Source organism: Lagopus muta, chromosome 2, assembly GCF_023343835.1.
Source record: "Lagopus muta isolate bLagMut1 chromosome 2, bLagMut1 primary, whole genome shotgun sequence".
Taxonomy (NCBI): Eukaryota; Metazoa; Chordata; class Aves; order Galliformes; family Phasianidae; genus Lagopus; species Lagopus muta.
The window spans coordinates 88,154,569-88,174,018 of NC_064434.1; the positions used below are offsets into that span (position 1 = coordinate 88,154,569).

The 19,450-nt window shown below is 41.5% G+C and overlaps 1 long non-coding RNA gene across 1 annotated transcript in view; it reads left to right on the plus strand.

Annotated features, from left to right (window-relative positions):
- LOC125689325 (uncharacterized) overlaps window positions 1-19,450 on the plus strand; it is a 249,516-nt gene that overhangs the window by 70,929 nt on the left and 159,137 nt on the right. The gene's annotated exons all lie outside the window — the stretch shown is intronic.

Consider the following 19,450-nt stretch of genomic DNA (forward strand, 5'->3'; position numbering starts at 1 on the left):
CTTGGGGGGGGTCGTGACGGCTTCCTGACGTCACGCGTGGCCGTTTGGGCCGGGAGCAGCTGTGTGAGAGGGGAGGGCTGCGCTGTGCTGCGCTGCGGGTAACGGGTGTGGCGATGGGCACCGCCCTGCAGGCGCTGCTTGGGCGCAGGGGAGCTCCCTCCGTAATTTTCCTCCCGTTTCTGAAAGCGTTAGGACGGGCGGTGAGGAAATAATGTGAGTGATGAGCTGTAGCTGCAACTATCAGAGTTATGTGGTTTGTAGTTACGGAATACATAGTCACGTGTATCATCATTTCTAGTTAGTTATATAACTTCTGATCATTAATAGTTTAAATGTTCAGTCAGAAGAAGGAAGTAATTGTGCCTGAGGAGGTTTTGGAAAAGTGTAGTCTAACAAAAACATTTGAACGCTTATAAATCAGTCTACGGATGCTAATCATTCCGTTGAATTTGTGGTCAAGGAAAGAAAAAAGAGAACCTCTTTGGAGACTTCTGGAAAAATGTCAGAAATGTAATCACAGAAATTACCAAATGGCAGAGCTGACTCCTTCCTTTATGTTCCGGGAGGGCCAGCAAGGAGCAGCGTCCAGGAACATTCCTTGCACGGGTGGAAAATGAAGAGCACGGAGACAAGTGGCCATCGCTGCTTGTAATGTGGAGGCATGGCTTTGTGTATGCAGTGCATGCAGGCAGTGTGAAATCCGGTGCTCGGGAAAGAAGATGTAGCAGGAATACAAGAGCCCATTGCTACGCATGGAAGTTCCAAAGGGATCTTGATCTGGGGGTTGTGCAGTGGTCTTTGACAGCTGGAGTAGACTCAGCAACATTCCAGCAAGTCCATGTGCTCCTACCATGTTGCTCTGATCTTTGCGTGCCACTGGCTCTTCTTCACTTACTCTACAGTGTCGTGTTCTTTACATTATGGACAGAGCATAGGGCGTGACAAGCACTCCTGTACTGACCTGTGACCCTGAATCCTACTGAGATTGTTCTTATCAAAATCTAGGTCTGCTCTGTTTTTAATTTAGCTTAGGAAACCGTATGGAATGTTTTAATGACTACCAGTACTTCACGAGTGCTGCAAGGGAGTCAGCAATCAGATTGCTGTAACGTTTTCCTCATCTACTTGGCTTCCCTGGTGCCATAGTATCATTTAATAAGGTGGTGTAAGTAATCGGGAAGCTGACCATCAATTACACAATTACAGTGGAACATGCTCATGTCCTCTGCTCCTCATCCCCATGCATGGTCATTTAGTTAATGACGAAGACTTACCAAATGTAGGATGTGTCGGTCAAATAAACTGGCACAACTTAAACCTCCTTTACTTCATTGGGGTTAAATTTTCATAGGGATTGGTGTTAATCCATTGGAATTTGTGTAGCTAGGAGGAGCAAGGAGTTTAAAGTCCCTTACTTACTAGGCTTGAGGAATTACTGAAACCAAGTCCTAGTTGGTTCCCCTCAGCTGTCATCGTAGTTTTCTTGATGACTGGAAATACTGGGTCTCTGCTCCTCCATGAAATCAGCAGGAAATCAATATAAGCACGATCCTTACCAATAAAACTTGACTGGTCTCAAACATGAACTGTATAAAGACCTTTGTTGGCATTTTTAGTATGTGAATGATGCCTAGATGAATTTCTGAACCCTTTAATATTTCTTCATCATGAGGCCTCCTTATCTGCTCAAAAATCCCATGCAACTGGCCAGTCTTCTGCTGTTTTGCCCTTATGGGACAACATGTTCTAGTCCTGCCCTTGTCCAGGGGTAGCTTTTCTTCCTACTGTACCTGGCTGAATACTGAATTCCTCCTGGGGCAAAAATCCACAACATAGGGACCGTGTATCTCAGGAAACAGGAAGGATACAATTATTTGCCAGGAAGGAATAATGGTTACTCTAACCTTCCAGTGCTCCCCATCGAACAGGGCTGGGCATCTAGATTTGCTCTAGGGGATCCAGCAGCCACTGTTATCTTCATTCACTTGACATGCAGGGACTTGGATTAAGAGTCCTTGTGATAGCCTGGTCCTGCTGCTGGACGTGGTGAACACAGATACCACCTCTGCCCCAGAATCTTTCTTATAAACCAGTAAGTCCTGCACAGCCTTTTCCAGGCTTTTCTATTGTTTTACCATGCATCAGCATCCACAAGGAACAGGGATTGTTCCTAAATTTAGGACTGTCCATGTGGCAACATTATAAATTTTAAGATTAATAGGAAGGTGACTGATGAAGGTACCTAATCAAATCTTAAGAGTGCTTACAGGAGAACATTTTGTTCCTTCTCAAGTGTTTGAGGAAAATACTTTATCTTCAAAGTAGGGAGGACTGGGTTTTTTTATTTTGTTTTGCTTTGTGGATATATTTTTTTTTAGGCTTCCAGGCATTGTGACTAACCCAATTCTCCTCTAGGCTCTGTTTCCGTTCCACACGTGTGGAATGAACAGTTTCCAAGTCTGCTTACTCACTGAAAATGCTCCGTGTTTTGAGGGGAGAAACGACTCTGAATCTCCAGTGAGCAGCTTCATACCACCTCAGATCAGGGTTACAAGAAAGGAAAAAGCAAGACAGCTGCTTCGTGTTGCCTGTTCTGAGGCAAAATTTTCTGTACTGTGTGCTACTGAACTCACAGTCTGCTGAGCACTGTGGGAAGAACAGGACTTTGGTTGGGAGATATGTTACTCAGCATGTTTGCTGAGTAAATAAAGTCATTGCCTTTTCCTTTGAATCTGTGCAAATTTTGCGTGTGGAGAGAGGTCAGCCACAAAGGGCTCTTCACTACATGCCTTTCCACTTGGAAAAGATGAAGCCTTGTCTATGGTCTTCTAATGCAGTCACATATCACAGAGTGTGCTGCCTCCTTTTAACACCTAACTTGTTCCCTTTCTGCACAGTCATCAGACCTGTCTGTGTTTAATAAAGGCTTGTGGGACTCTGACAAACATGACTCCATCTGTCTGTTCCACTTCAAGGCTGTCAGTGTTCATTTTAGGCTGTGTTTCTTGCAGGCAATGTCTTTCTGTTAGCTGTCCTTGCAAGGTTTCTTCAAATTAGATCCAGTCAGCAGCACCAAGAGAACAAAAACGTTCACTGTTTACCTATATTAACAAGTCTATTCTCTGTAATGAGAAACAATACAAAGGAAAAGTATTACTGTTCATGTAGCCCTGTGTCAAATTCATGGTTGATTCAGGAAATCAGCATTATCAAGAAAAGGACTTAAACACGTCTTTGCAGTTCATTACAAGGCCTTCTTTGCGTAAAAGCAAGTTAAACATGTGCTTAAATGCTTTCACCTGTGGCCTGTGAAGAAAGACTGTAGCTGTAATGGGAGACAAAGAGAATCTTGCTCTATAAAGGGATTTGTTTTTCTACTTGCTTACTGTATTAGTAAAACCTGGCAGAACTCCAGACAAATTAAATAGGTCAGGATATTTTCGTCTATACTTCTGAACCTTAAAAAGCAGATGAAAAAGTGAAAAAATTCCTGATTTTTTTCTCCCTACTAAAGAAATGAATTTTAAACGATGACTATCTAATGTCCAGTTTTGATCTTTCCTTTGTAGGTCATTTGTTTTGCTTTCTCACTGTCAGTCCATTATTTGATCCAGTAGCACTTGGCAGCTTGCAATTGCTTCATAAGGTCTGCCACAATTAACTGCACAGCTAATCTCTAACTTTTTAATGAACATGCATTTTTTGTTTTGTGGAGTTGGTGAGCATTTCCTGGCAGTTTTGGTTACCACTTGCTCTTCTTAGGATACAATCTGTATTCTCTTATAATTCACAGGTGGGCACGCAAAACTGTTGCTCTAATCAACTGTAAAGTTAACAGACATCGTGGGTTTAGAGCTAATAATTTATTCAACCAGTGTTCAAATTGATCCTACTAGAAAATTTATCAGCATATTAATCGTTAAAGGAAAAAAAAAAGAATCAGGAATAAGTGTGGTGTTATTTACTGTTCCAGACCAAGGCAGCTCCGTGGTGGAAAGATGTGTTACAATGATTCAACAGGGATAGGAAAATTCTGTAGGTATGGAATATTATGGAATGAAAAAAATGTCTTTACAGCTGATAGGTCAGTGACATTTCTTATTATTACTGAAATCAACTATCCTTCATGGTATTTTAATAGAACATATTGGTATAGTCTGCCTTCCATTATCTTTAGAAAGAACATGAGATCTCTACCTATAATCTAAGCATGATCTGAATCTCTATATTCTTTGTTAATATAATCAAAGGATTACTACTACAAAGGGTTACAAGAATACTAGTATTCTTGTTTAAAATGTCTGTGCACATTCTATTCTGGTAACTAATCAGAGTCCCAGCATGGATGGCTTTTCATTGTTCTGAACAATTGTGAGACAAGCGAGCACCTCTTTACATGCACTGACCACTGGTTTCAAAACAGACCCTCTTGGATCTGCAGTCAATGCACCCTGAACTGGGTAGTTAAAATTTGGAGCTTCCTGTCACTCTTAAGTTTAGGTTCACAAGGTGTTGGGCAGCTGATGTTCTCCTAGGACAGCTGGCAGGTAGACATGATGTGTATTAGAAGTAAAATCACAGTTCTAGGTGTCTGATTCTGGAATGTGTCTAACCTAAAAATCAGTTTTTGGAAATTTCATTCTATGGCCCTATTTGTTCTGTTTAGGATATCACTTTGGGTTTGTTTGTTTGTTTGTCTGTTTGTCTGTCTGTTTGTTTGTTAGTAGGTGCAGGTTTTTCTCTCCCTCTCTACGTTTGTTCTTTGGGGCCCAAGTGATAGGGGGAGGTGGAGGCCGATCAAATACATCGGGTAGTAACTCCAGCATTTATACACTACCCTCCTTAAGAGCCTACTTCTGGGGCACTTCTTTTGTCAGCAACACAAGTGAAGCCAGGTGGCTTTGAACTCCAATGTTTGTTTACCACTGTGCTGGGTCTAGAAGCCTTCAGGCTGAGAGTCAGTGGGCTACTGAAGACAGACTGAGGATGTGAGCTAATCACTGATGATGCTTCCAGCAGCTGCTTGTCCAGCCTACCTGTGAAATCAGTCTGATAACATGCTATGTTTCCTCACATTGAAATGGATTATTTGGAAGCAGAGGTTATCACTAACACTATAGGATCCTGGGTTTCTTTGATGTGGATTTCTAAAGGTTGCTCACAGGAATAGAGATGGGCAGGTCCCTCCAGATAAGCCTCTAGAGGTCCCTATAAGAACAGTGAATACTGTAGAGAAATCATAAATGTGTATGTTCTGGCATTTGAAAAGTTAGCTCAAAACAAGAACAGTTTTGAATCCTTTGAGACTGCAAACCTCTTCTGTGTTATGCTACCAAAGAAGAAATGTCCTGTGGTGGCACATTTTGCCCTGACCATGGTAGCCATGCTGGTACACCTCATTATCTGCTTGGAGTCTGGTGACATCAGATGAACACCACAGCAGTATTTTGTTTTGATCTCGGGGACTAAACTAGACAATGTGAGAACTTACTACAAGAACAGTACTGGTTCAAAAGAGGAAGATCCCCAGGCAAGCTGGAATGAAAGCCATTGTGTTGGCTTTGTGTATAAGAGATCTTAAAGGATGATTTCTGGAAGAGCTATGAGCACAGGATATGGCACATCCTATTTCTGCTCTTGAAGACAGAGCTGCCAAGCAGCCTAATAGCACAGGAGTTATAGGACATGCTTAGGCATGGGGACTTCTGTGAAATGATCACAGGCTTCTTGTGACCCAGAAACAGCAGGTCTGATCTTGAGGGCAGCCTCATCCTGGGCAGGCAATCCAGGTACACCTTGTGTTTCCAGTTAGCTTATCTACTCACACAGATCTGCTCTTCTTGGTGCCACAGCCCATGTCAGGCCAGAAGGGCATCCATCCATCATGATGACAGTCTTTTTCACATTAAGTCCTTTAAGTAGATTGTTTCCCATTTTACCATTTTTTGTTAGGTATTAATTGTATCGGCTTCATGTGGACAAATCTCATTATATAGATGGATGTATCCATGGAAAAACACCATTAATTTTTCCACTTGTCCCTGGGATCCCTGAAGACCTGAGTTGGAGGATCTTGACTGTGGTAACAATAAACTCCCAGTCAACCTCAAACTTGCATGGAATTTGGTGCTCCAGCTGTATGCATGTAAGTCTATGATGCCGATAGGATTTACCACATGGTATTTCAAGAGTTGATTGGTGTCACTGTGAGACCTCTAAATCATTTTTCAATGATCTTGGGAACCAGGAGAGATCTCAGTCAGCTGGAAGATGGCAAACTGCATCCCAGTTTTCAAGGACAGGAAAGAAGACTCTGGTTATTACACGTATATCAGTTTCACTTCAGTGTCTGGAAAAATTTTGAATATTACTCTGAGTGTTACTGAAAAACATGTGAAAGAAAATGTAGCCATTGGTAACAGCCAACATGGGTTCATGAGGGGAAAGTTCTGCTTAATGAATTTACATCTCCTTGTATGACAAGATTGCCCACTAGTTGAACAAGGGGAGCCGGTTGTTGTAATTCTTTTGGACTTCCACAAAGCTTTGGATACTGTTTATACTGTTTCTCACAGTATGTTTCCAGACAAAATCTCCAGCATAGAGCTAGACAAAAACTTAATGCAATGGGTGAACAACTGGCTGATGGGTTGGGTTCAAAGGGGTACAGTAAATGGGGTTACATCAGGCTGGTGGTCAGTCACTAGTGAGGTTCTGCAGGGCTCGTTTTAGGGTCAGTTCTCTTCAGTATTTTCATCAGTGACTTGGATACAGGACTTGAAGGTGTACTAAGTGAGTCTGCAAACAGCACTGGATTTGGAGGAACTGTTGAATCCCTCAAGGATAGAGAGGTGTTGCAGAGGGATCTTGAAAACTGGAGGGCTGGGCAATAACCAACTGCATCAAGTTTAAGAACAATTGACAGATTCTGATGGACAGATCTGATACACGTAGAGTCAGAGATGAGAGGCTGAAGAGCAGTCCTTTGGAAAGAGTTCTGGGATTCTGGTTGATGTCAAATTGAATCTGAGTCAGCTGTGTGCCCTGGCAGCCCAAAAGGCCAACTGCATCCTGCGGTGCCCCAGGCCCAGGGCTGCTGCTGGGTCAGGGAAAGGGTTGTCCCACTCCACTCTTTGCTGTGTGTGGCCTTACCTACAGCCACAGCAGGTTTGGTGCCACAATATAAGAAGGATGTAAAACTATTTGAGAGCGTCCAAAGGAGAGCTATAAAGATTGGGAACGTTCTGGAGTGTAAGACATATGAGGAGTGGCTGAGGTCACTTGGTTTTTTCAGCCCAGACAAAAAGAGGCTGAAGGGAAGCCTCATGGCAGCCTATAGCTTCCTCACGGAAGGGAGTGGAGGGGAAGTGCCTTGCTCTTCTCTCTGGTGACAGCAACAAGACCCAAGAGAATGGCATGGAGGTTGGAGATTAGGAAAAGTTTATTCCCTGAGAGGGTGGTCAGGCACTGGAACAGGCTTCTGAGGGCAGTGGTCATGGTCCCAAGCCTGCTGGAGTTTGAGGAGCATTTGGACAATACTCTCAGATATATTGTTTGAATTTTGGTTGGTCCTAAATTTTGGTTTGGCCATGGGTTGGGCTTGATGGTCCTTGTGGACCTCTTTCAACTCAGGATATTTTATGATTTCATGATTCTATGATCATTTAAAATTTCCTTTCCATAGAAGTGATGTGATTTGGAATATGCTGTGAATCTGACTTTGAGATGTTTAGGACACTGTTCATCACTTCAAGCACCAAATGTGGCCTTGACATAAGGATGGAAAGTTGAAGGTGTGTGCTATGTCTCATCACCTTTTTTCTTTTCGGTCAGTTGCATTTGATGTTTGTCAAATCATATCCCAAGACAGTGAGCATAAACATGTTGCCTTTGTGTTCTGTAACTAAATCTATTTATTTTCATGACTGCCTTTCATGGTAGCCATTACCTGTTCTGACTTAAGCCAATCTAACAAATAAATAAATAAAAGCTGGTACCAGAAAGGGCAGGTGTGTTTCCTAGATGGAAATCACATTACTATCCCAAACCAGTCCTGAGATCTAGCAATACTAGATCTCCCATGAGGGGCATCAGTTCTGCCTGCTAGTATAACCAAAACCAAATTATTTTTCTTCAACTAGTTCAGCAAGCTAGTCCTATTTATTTAGGGTGACAGGACAGCTATAGCTGACACACAGGAACATGTGATTAGGGCAGGAAAAAGTGTGTGACCATAAACTGGCTACATTCTGTAGTTGTTTATGCTGATTATGAGCCCACAGTCTCAAAATTACAATAAGGGAGGGATTCATGGCTGGAAATTGGTAGCTGATGCAAACATCTTCAGATCACGAGATTCCCTCTAGAGTCAGTGGAGATCTAATCAACTTTGTCAGTGGAGACTACAGTATGATTTATCTCCTCCAAGAGTTGTATGTACTTGTTCAGATGAATTCTACCCTTACAGTGCCCATTTCTGTCTGTGACTATAAGGAAAACCTAGTGTGAACAGCTCGGAGATTAAATCAGCATCTAATGAGGCGAATCCTGCCCCAAGTGTTAGCTCTGCCTGTTATATGATAAGATTTTTTATTATTATTATTCATACTTTGAAGTGTGAGTTAAGCGAATTATTTAATGAAATAAACTGAATAATGTCGAAGGAGGAGTAGCAGGCATTGGCCCTTCCTGCTAACAGTAGTGCTTGTACCAATATACTTGCAGTGTGATGTTCAAAACTGTCTCCAAGCCAAAATTCACATGCACAGGGGAAATGCTTTGATACAGTAAGTCCTGGGCAGCTAATTGTTCCCTTGGAAGCAAACAGGAGTGGTGGTACTTTTGGAAAGCAGGGCTTTTGTGAGTGTGATTAAGCATGGAAGAGTCGAACTGCAGGCATTTTTAAAAAAAAAACATCATCTAAATTGCTTACAAGCTAATTCTGTACAGTTCATTATGGATGGATATTTGCATGTGGGAACTGTGAACATGGCTTGTTGAAAGCTTTATATGCATTCAGCTGTTTTGTATTTACCCAGATGTTTCTGTCTTAATGTTTGGAAGAACAAATTTCACATCAGCATGGGTGAATTAGATGATGTGTCCCAGTATCCTCAGAGCCAATGGAGAGAATCCATTTCTGTCACTGCTAAGATGGCAAAGCAATTACTATAGCTGTCCCACAAAGGGTTCATCCATCAAGCTTCCAAGAAGGCCATCTCTCTTATCGACTAACGATGCATAGTATCTGGTTAGTTAACAGTGGGGTAAAGGTCTTTTTCCTGCTGTATGTCAAGCTGTTATGCAAAAGAACTGCTGTATATAGACTTAATATAACCTTAGAATTGTGTGCAGTGCCAACTGGAGTTCTAGGAATATGCTTATTTATTTTTTTATTAGCCACCTATAGTGGACATACTTTGTGCCTTTGATAATTACGTAGACCAAAGCCTATCTCTTAATTAGAAATTTCCATGCAGGAAGATTCTTGCAAGTAAAAGACTATGTAAAAAATGCAAAAATATGTACTTATTTGATTAGCAGCATCATACCAATGTTGTTAATGCACTGGTGTTTGCAGTTTGTATCACTATAGTGAGATAAAATCACTGTAACTACTATCAAATAGGTATGTACTTATGCTGGCTGTTAAAAATCAATGAATTCCTAGATCTTTGTCTAGCTGGTCTTCAGAACTTCTGTTCTTGTTGATAATGAGGGCTAACAACTTTGTGTCTAATCCTGAATGGGATGTTTCCCATGTGATATTTTTTATTTCTGGGGGTTTAACTGCAGCTTATGAGCACACAAAAATGCAGCTGATATTGTTCGTGCTTATGTTTACCCACGGAGTCTCAACAGGTTGAGCTGACATAGTTCTCCACTAGAGGCAAGCACTGGGGTGAATTACCCTCCAGGTCACTCTGTGTAGGTGAACACAGATGTGCATGGCCTCTCCTGAAATGTTCACAGTAGGGCAGCATGCAGTGTGTAGGCTGGGAAGTGTTACAGGAGGGAGTAGAGGAGCTGCTTGATCTCTGTTACCACAATTAACCATCATCATGTTTAATGGCTTCCTGGCATTGTCTCTGGCCTGAGCTAGCAATTGGGGCATCTGTGTCACTTTTGCAGTGCCACATGGCCCAGCAGTTCCTACTGGGGTGTACAGCTTGGCTGAGTCTTCTCCTTGTTGAGGTGATTCATTCTAGCCCCACATGCCATAGTATCTTCCTGACCTTCCGTGTCTCTCTGTCTCACTTGCTGTAACTGTGTCACAGCCTGTTTGTGCTGGCTGGTTTGATAATACTGGTCCACAGGCCATATGTGTCCTTCTCCAGCAGCCAGAACTCAACAGTTTGCATGTCACCTGATCCAGTCACAGGTAGAAAAGCAAGTGTGGATCCCATATAACTTTCAGTCTATGAAAAACCTCTCCAGGGCATTTCGGAAGGTAGGACCACAGACAGCAAAGGGGGCTGTGGGTGGTTCTGTGTGTACTATTCTCAGCTCCAGGCAAGTGCTTCATCCTTCAGGATGCTCTGCCCCTGTCACAGAGCTGGAAGCTCACCACAGATGTCTTGTGTAACACTAAACACAGAGGCAGGCCAGTTTCATGCTCTGTATTATCTGTCCCACCCAGCGAGGGGACCCTCTGTGGATCTGTCCCTCTGGGCCACCAGGATAGCATGCTTCACGACCCTCCTGCTAGCAGGAGCAGCAGCACTCAGCCCAGCACCTCGACCTCAGAGCACCTCTGCACAGCTGTTTGTCTAGGATAGAGGGAGCCTTCAGAGGGAGCGGTCAGCTCCAGCATTTTCTTTCAAAACTCTTCCCGCACAGCCTTTGGGTGTGCCTGAGTGCCTTTATCTGTGAAGCCTGCTTGCAGCCTGCTGAAGCCACCAAGATGGCAAAGCAGCTAATAATTAAACCTGCTTTTGCAGTTTTAGTGCTGGAGAATGCTCCTGCAGCAAAGCACCAAGGAGAATACAATACATCAAGAGATTATTCAGGTACCCAAGGTAAATATTGGCCTGCATTTAGTATGCTAATGCCAGTGCTGCTATCTACTTCCCCTGACAATTTCATTAGATCAGTTAGTTCTTAAAAATTCTCAGGGCTGTTGTTTTTAAAATAAAATGGAGGAATAGTTGCATTTACAAGATGACTTGGAACAAATCCTGGTTTGGGAAATTTCAAATGATCACATAAAATGTATGTAGGCATCTGTTTGCACATAGTCTTGCAAACCATTTCATCTTTCTGTTGTATGTTGATTAGAAGCATGATGTTAGTTCATACATGTGCACACAAACTCTGGGCAGATGCAGTTCAGAAGGAAAGTTAGGAGTAAGGATTCCAAAGACCCGGGAAGACTCTCTTGGTTTCCTGATGCTGGAGACTCATTCTGTGGTCAAACTGTGCCATCTTGGGCTTTACTCCTTCCAGTAAAAAAATAATGTGACTGAAAAATGCAAGGGAAATAATCCAGACAGACAAGACAGAGCAAAGGCAGCAAGAGGAAAAAAAATGCAAAAGCAAGTAACAGGCAGTTAATTATTTCTTCTAAATCCAAAGGTTTTGTCTACTTCTGCTAGCCTCACTTGATTGTTGGACAGTGGGGCACTTTGTGCAGATTTCTCTTCAGCTAAAAGGGCTTATTAATAAGGCACATTATTTGCAATCGACCTAAGGGTACTGCTTAATGAAAACATTCCTCTCCAGCAAATAATAAAACACTTGCTCGGTTTCAAGTCTGTACTCAAATGTTCCTGCTGGATGAGCGTTAAACTCATGTGGCTTTATTCCACTGAATCATCCCCGGGGAGAACAGCAGTGAGGGATGGTAAGGGAAAAGGGTTGGAAATGAATGAACACTAAATCAAAAACACTTTGTATGCAGCCCAGGCCACAACTGAATCAGTGATTCCCCTGGGGCCAGGATTCCTCCCACATTTACAGTTGAAGGACAAAGCCTTATAATCTTCCCCTAAGCTTTGTAATCTTTAGCATCTTTCCTTTTTGCCAACCTCTCAGTTTGATGTACGGCAGATACCTCCTGGAGCTGTGAGCACCCATACTTCCACCATCCGGTATCAGGCAGACCTGAAAGTTAGAAAGCTTAGCTTGGGAATGGGGAAAACTCTCAGCTTTTGTCCAGAGCTTTTAGTAGGATAATGAGATGACAGTTTTTAGTAGGATATGTTTTGCCAAAAAGAACCTGTCCTTCACAGGTGCTCTAAAGGAAAGTCGAAGAAAAAATTACACAATCTCAAAGACAAGTCCTGGAGTTATCGCCCCAGTCCTGATCTTTAGGAGCTGCAGCATTGAAATAACCTCAATCTGTGACTCAGAGAATCTCGCAACAAAGACTCCCAAATAAATTGTGCAGTAGCTTTTTGAAATCTGGCCAGCAGTGATAGGCAGGATCTAGGTCACGGGGAAGCAGTCTCATTCCCCAGTACATCAGCCCTGCAGACTGCTGTCCCTTGGCTGCCAGTGTGTTCTGGCAAGAGCAACTACAATTACTCAGATCCAGATATTGGTAATGTTTCGGGAGTGGGTAAAAAAGATTTTTACAAGGTTCATTGCAAAAGAAAAACCCTGAACTAATATGTTGCAGTGAGCAACAGCATCAGGGGGTCAGTGGACTTTTTGGTTACAATGATTCTTGGCCCACAGGTTTTTGGGGTTTTTTTTTGCAAAAAATTATCCCCAAAACTCAGAGGAAAAAGTGATTGTGAAATGGTCGTACATTAAAACTCTCCTTTACTACATGCATTTTGAAAAGGCAGTGACATCCTTTGCTTCCAACAATGCTGAATTAGGGTTAATGTTTCTACCATCCCAGACAAATGACAATGAAACCCCAAGGAGCTGTAAATAAACTGCTGTTGTTTAAATGGCCAGTCCTGCTCCCACACCAAAGGAGGATTCGCTCAGACAAAATAAAAAGCAGGGAAAGGATGTCAGATATTATCACTTCATACCTTCTCAGTAATCTGTGTAGAATTACTTAAAATTATCCTTCCTATTTTTGAAGTAACCACTTCCTAAAACAAAAGCAAGTGCCGTAGATCTGAGCAGCTTTGATGAGAAGACAGAGCACTGAGTGCACACTGTGACAGCCTCACCCTGGGACAGCAGGAAGGCAGGCTATCAGGCTGTCAATTTGAAGACTGGTATTAAATTAATTAAGACAATTAGAAGGGTGGATGTTGTCACGGAATGACCCAATAGCTGTGCAAAGACAATGTATCAGCATGTTTTTTGTTGTTGTTTTTTTCTCCTAGCTGCCTGCTTAAAACAAAAGCCTCATTGCCAAGTGATGGAAGTTCCAAATATGAGTTTCTCTAGAATAATTCACTGGTTGAGAAATGTCGAGTGTTCTTTTCTTGCTTTATCTATCTATCTATCTATCTATCTATCTATCTATCTATCTATCTATCTATCTATCGGCAAAGGACCTCAGCAGTAGCCAGGGTCTTAAACATGTTACATGCAGCAAGGAGCAGGTAGTGCTGACACTGGATATGTACTCTGTTTCTGGGTGCTGCCAAGGATGAAACACAACAGGATGATTTACAGCATGATAAGGAGTTTAGTGTGGCACTAAAAAAGAGAGCAGCTACCATTCCTCTGAGGCCGAGTCAGCAGGGAGAATAAGCCTGTAAACTGGGGAAGTGGCTAATTGTTCTGTGTTTGGCCAATAAAAAGGAGGGTAGATGACAGTTCTGTGTTTGTGTACAGTGAAAGTTGTCTTTACCATTGCAAAGATTTGATTTTATTCTCTGTTTTTCTTGTTGAATCTTCCAATGTTCTGTATGGGAACTATTGGCAATTTTACTGTAGGATCACTAGAAATATTTGTTCACAGCCTGTTTCTCTGAGATACTGGATTAGAAACAATGCTGACAGCACCTTTGGTAGTACGTGTTTGTATGATAATAACAATAGTAAAACCATGCTGAACATACACTGTCTTTCTCCAACTTTGTACCAATGCCAACCGGTTACATACAGTATATCTTTACACATCCAATAATAACTCCAAAGTTATGAGTAGTTAAATAGCATTACTTAGCATGTTGTTATTCATCTTCAAGTAATCCATCACGGTATAGAAATTTCTTCAATCTCACTTTATTAAGGTGAAAAATTTTCAAGAATTTTGGCTGTTTGCCCAAGCTGATGGTATGGAGAAACAGCCTGGTAAGGGGGATAGGGGCAGGTTGAAGAGACCCTGTGGCCCAGAGCATCCCTCTAAAAAAGCTCCTATTTCTGACAAGGAGATTGACCTTCAACTGAGGCACTGCAGGTATGGCAGGCTGCTGGTAAACACTGTAAATCATTGCAATAATTGCAATAAGCTTGGAATAATTGCAATGAACTCAGAATTGACCCTTGTTGCAAGTGCTGTTTCACTTCCAGAAAGTGGCCTTGCAGCTGGAATCTAAACTGTAAAAAAATGGGATTAAAAAAAAGAGACCATTAGAACATCTGGTCAATTTAAGCTAGGCCCTAGGATTTTATGTAAGAAGCTCCTGCAGAGCCAGCCTTGAAAACAAAACTCATGGTTAGTGCCTGGCACAAACCCAGGGCTGAGTTCCCTGGCTGGGCTTCTCTGTTCAGTTGAGCTCATTCCCTGGAGCACAAGCAGAACACCAGGCTTCCAAGACAGTGATTAACCCACCACTTCTTGCCAACACTTAACTGTTTTGTTTGCACCCACAGCCATGCCAGCAGCAAGTGCAAATTAGCAGCAGTTACAAGACCAGTCTGCCATGGATTCGTTTAGTCAGAACGTGAGACAGCAAAATAAACAGGGAAAGAGGTTAAGAACATGCACAAGTGAAGGCTGTAGTTGTTTCTCCACAAATTTCCTTTCAAGCTTCTGAAATAAGGCTTCTAGGGCTCTGCCCAGACAATTTCCCTGAATGTAGGCAGTGCAAGGTCCTGTTTTCAGTCCCTTAGTTAAAATCACTAACAAGAACAAATAGTTTCATGCCCTTTCCCTTTTTGAAAGCACCTGGAGGTTCACAGATTGTGGCTTTGCACAGAGGTGAAGTCCTGCTGTAGCCAACAGTCTCATTTTGAAACATGAAGCATCAAAGCAGGTATTTGGTTTTGAGAAAGAGTGGGAAATTTAGAGAAGGGAGTTCTTGTGGCATCTTACGTGAAGCTTTAGTGATATGTTTTTTGTTGCTCACCTGTATTCATGACACTGCTGATCTGTGTCCATTGCATGGCTGAAGTAGACTGAATGAAAATAGATGATGGCTACCTTACAGGTAGATTGATCTGTTTGGGTGCATCATACAGCAGCTCTTCTCTGATAACACTGGTCCCTCTAGAAACTAGCATGATGGTGAGAAGGTTCTCCTTGGTCTTAGTTCACCTGGGGAGAGAAATTCAAAATGTGCCCTAAAGGTAAGACTATAATAATTCTCATGAAACTAAGTTATTTTTTCCAATCAACTGAATACTTCCTTGATTGTATCATTTTCTTTAATGCTAATGCTTCCTCCTGCTTTTAGTTGCAACCACAAAGCACTTGCATCCAGCTCAAGCTGATTACGTGGATCACTGCCATAGGAGGTATTTGCTTCACCTCCCACAAAATCATTATCTGTCACAATCTGCCACTTGCCCTGGCAGCTTTGTTTGTATTATCATCCAAGTCTCAGAAAGCCCATATTATCTTTCCCCAGTGGCATCTAACGATTGATTAGTAGCAGTCAGAATATACTTTAAATGGCAATTAGCTCTCAAGTCGGTCAGTGACTTTAACACACATATTTGTCAGGCTTCTAGACTTCCTGGATGACCTAAATTGGAATCTAGCTCTGGGGTCACTGGAATATTCCCTGATGGTCTATGAAGAGCTGAGAGGTCAGGTATATAACATTACTTCTGTTTGCAGTTGGATGAGCAGAAAAAGTGTATTCAGTATTCCATAGTACTACATACACCTCCAGAGAGGTCTGTGGTGTCCAGGCTTTCCAAAGGGCTATTAATGTGATTTTCTGTCAAGGAAACTCTGATTTCATAGAAGCCAAGATTGAGAGCTCTACCTAAAGTGACTTGTCTTCACTTCTGTTGAGGAAGGTTGATGGATTGTTCCTGCTGTATCTTTGGCAATGCTTAGTCCACGAAGAGCAAACAAGTGTAAGTGTTTACAAGTGTCTAATGCTAATGAAGTTGAAGTCCAGCCAAAGGTTCAGTGAATTTGAAAGAAAGCTTGTCATTGGCTTTCCTGAGCTTCTGCTATGTCCTTGGGACTCAGACTGATGCATACATGCAGAAATCTGTGTTATGCATAAGCTTGCTTCTGCTGACCTTACAAGAGCAGGACCTGCTGAAAGAGCTGATGAATCAGTTAAAAAAAAAAAAAAAAGTTTAGCAGCTACCTTTACAAATAAGTTTTTCAGATTTATATAAATAATGGGAAAAAAAATTACTAATTCTAGCCATGTACTTGAGCACCTCTTAAGTACCTGCTGTACTCCTCATCAGTCTGCATGTTGCAGACCAAGTTTTATGACAAAAAAATGCATATGAAAATTGATAGCAGAAACTGAGTTATTCATTATTAGTCACTGCATGCCACTTTTGGTGCTTGTTGTGTGAAGCACTAAATGCTAACTTCTGTGTCTTGGATCTAATAGTTGAGAGTGGGTGCAGCCTGGAAGCGAGATCCAAATGGCAGGAGTCCATTTTGCGGAACGCAGAGAACCATTGCTTCCAATAAAACTTCATTCTTTTATGGCAGCTGAGCCACAGAAGCACACTTTGTCTTCAAAAGAAGTCAGATAAAGGTGTTGCTGCCTCGTGTACAGTAACGTCTCAGCATTGCTGGTCTGGCTGAAAGCAATGTTAAATGAAAAAGCAGTATGATGTGCTGCAGTCGGTCTGTGGAGCCTTTTAAGGTCGTAAAGGTTAATAGTTAACCTTCGCCTAACTTTTCAAGTAAATATACAAATAAAACTCACTTATTTTACCTGACGTGGGTTATAATGAATATAGCCTTAATTATGCCAAAGTCTTCCATAGTGTTGGAATGGCTCTTTCAGCAAGTTCCTCAGGCAGGCTTTGGCTTCGTTCCAGGCCCAGAGCCACAGCTTTATGGCTCCTAGGATTCCCCTGGCTTCACACAAATTACACAAGGAAAGAAGGGGACACAGATGCAGCCCAAAGGCTGTCACTGTACCATCACTAGGTCCAGCTGTATTTTGGACTATGAATGCTATGAACTGGGAAATGAATTTATCAGCACACTAAGAAGTGCATGCAAGTACTGGAATGACAAGCAGTGTAAGTGAGGAGCAATGCCTCTTTTTCATATGAGGACAACAGTAATAGCAAGGAGCTTCACTGCACTGTGTTTTCTACTTCTGGGTGTCTGCAGGTAGATTCTCACAGTAAGCAGCTGTGGATCAATTTGTGCCAGAGCACTGCCTCCTGGCTTAATCAGTGAGAATAAAGGGGGAAAATGTGAATTTCTCTGTGAAAAAATATAATTATAATTAGTTGTTCCAGATTTATCCCTCCAGCTGTTCAATAATGCAGTACAGATTAAAGGATTTATTGATATTCTTGTTTAGGAATGAGGTTCATAGTCCTCTGTGCTTAAGCCTCATTTCTTCTAGATGTTATAAATCTGGTAAAAGTGCAGACCTGTGCAGGATCCCAGCACTGTCTCTGAGCTCCCCCCTGTGACAAGCCTGATAAGGATGGAGCCTTAGGCACAGGACACAGTCTTGATTAAGATCACACATACAAAAGCTGAAGATCAGAGATTTGGGCCACAGTTTTCAAAAGTGGTGCAACTTCCCTTCAGATTTACTCTTCTTGTATTGTATTGTTTGAGTGCCCGCCACTATAGACATTATTAGAATTCCTGATACCGATATTAAAGAGTAGTGAATATCTCAGAATACCCAACAGTGTACACTATTATTATCACCCTGCATGCCACATGAGGGAAATGCCTAAGCTAAACCTTGTGTGTACGTATAAATTTACCCTTATTTTTAGGAATGAAGCATATGCATTGGAGTGATAGCACTGCTGTGCAAGCAGTCGATGTTCCCATACATATTCTATTTATTTTCCTGCATATAATTGAAAATTACAGCGTAAGTGTGATTCCAGTGCTGCACACAGACTCTGGGAAAACTATTATGCATTAGTAGGAATGTGTGAATTCCAGGATTCCAAAGCAAATATCCCACAGCATAACGAAGACAATCAACAAGATGCCTTCCCTTGTTTACTGCATAGTGGTAGGAAGTTCTTATTCCAAAAACCTCCAGAAAGACTGCATTTATCATATTAGGGCAATAATACCTCAAGAGGACATTGTGGGTAATGCATTTGAAATGGCTCAATCCTACAGCTGTATTTTAAGTTGTTTTGATTTATTACTGCCATCATGATTGATAGTTTGCTATGCTCTGTAACATTTCCTGTTCATAATAGTGTAATTGTTAACTAAGATTGTGATTCAACTATCTTTGCAAAACACAGATAAAAGATGCAAAATGGCAAATCACAAATAATTGCAATTATTTGCACCAGAAAGTACAAAAGCATCGGTAGCCTAAATATACCAATATCTTGCAGCAACACAGTTACAATTTTCTGAAACAAAACAGACAAAAACATATTTCAATCAGACCCTAAATTTTGTGTTAGGTAACGTATCAATGGGCTACATGCAGTTCCCAACAGTTACAGGGCAACAGCACCATCTTGAGGTCATTAGAGAATTAAACGAAAAGAGAAGCTGCAGGTACTGTTCTGAAGATATCTTACTCTTAAATGCAGTAATTATTTGATGTATTTACGTGGTCTAAGACAAAAAGTCAACCCTTTTTATTAGTCTGGCTTTTTCAAATGCAAAGTGCTTACAAGCATCAGCCAGCTAACAATACAGACTTTCCTGAATCATTAATTACTCTTTTCTTGGTTACTTTTGTTTACTCCTTTGACTACCTGTATTTTGCAGATAATGGTGACCAACAAAATACTTGCATCCCCCACTTTTTCCACATTAGAAATATACTACTGCATATTCTACCCTTTGCTCTTTTATGGGCTATACAATAAAGATCCACACGTATCTCAGCAGAGCTGCATTACAGATTTTCTGGCTGAGGCACACAACAGAAAAATCTATATACAAGCATTGTGAAAAAGCAAGGATTCATCCTTAAATTACGTGTGAGCATCTTAAACAGTATTTATGATAGAAAACATCTAGGATACCTCTTTATGAAAGCATTCTTGGCCCAACAAGAGAAAGCACGCTAATAAAATCAGATGCTTTCTATAAATATGCTTTAAGCATTTGAATCCAGAGAAATCTTCGTGTGCAATATATACTCAGCACTGGAGTTGCAAAGGATTTTTTTTGTATTCGTGAATCTGAGTTAGTTTATTAAATTTACAA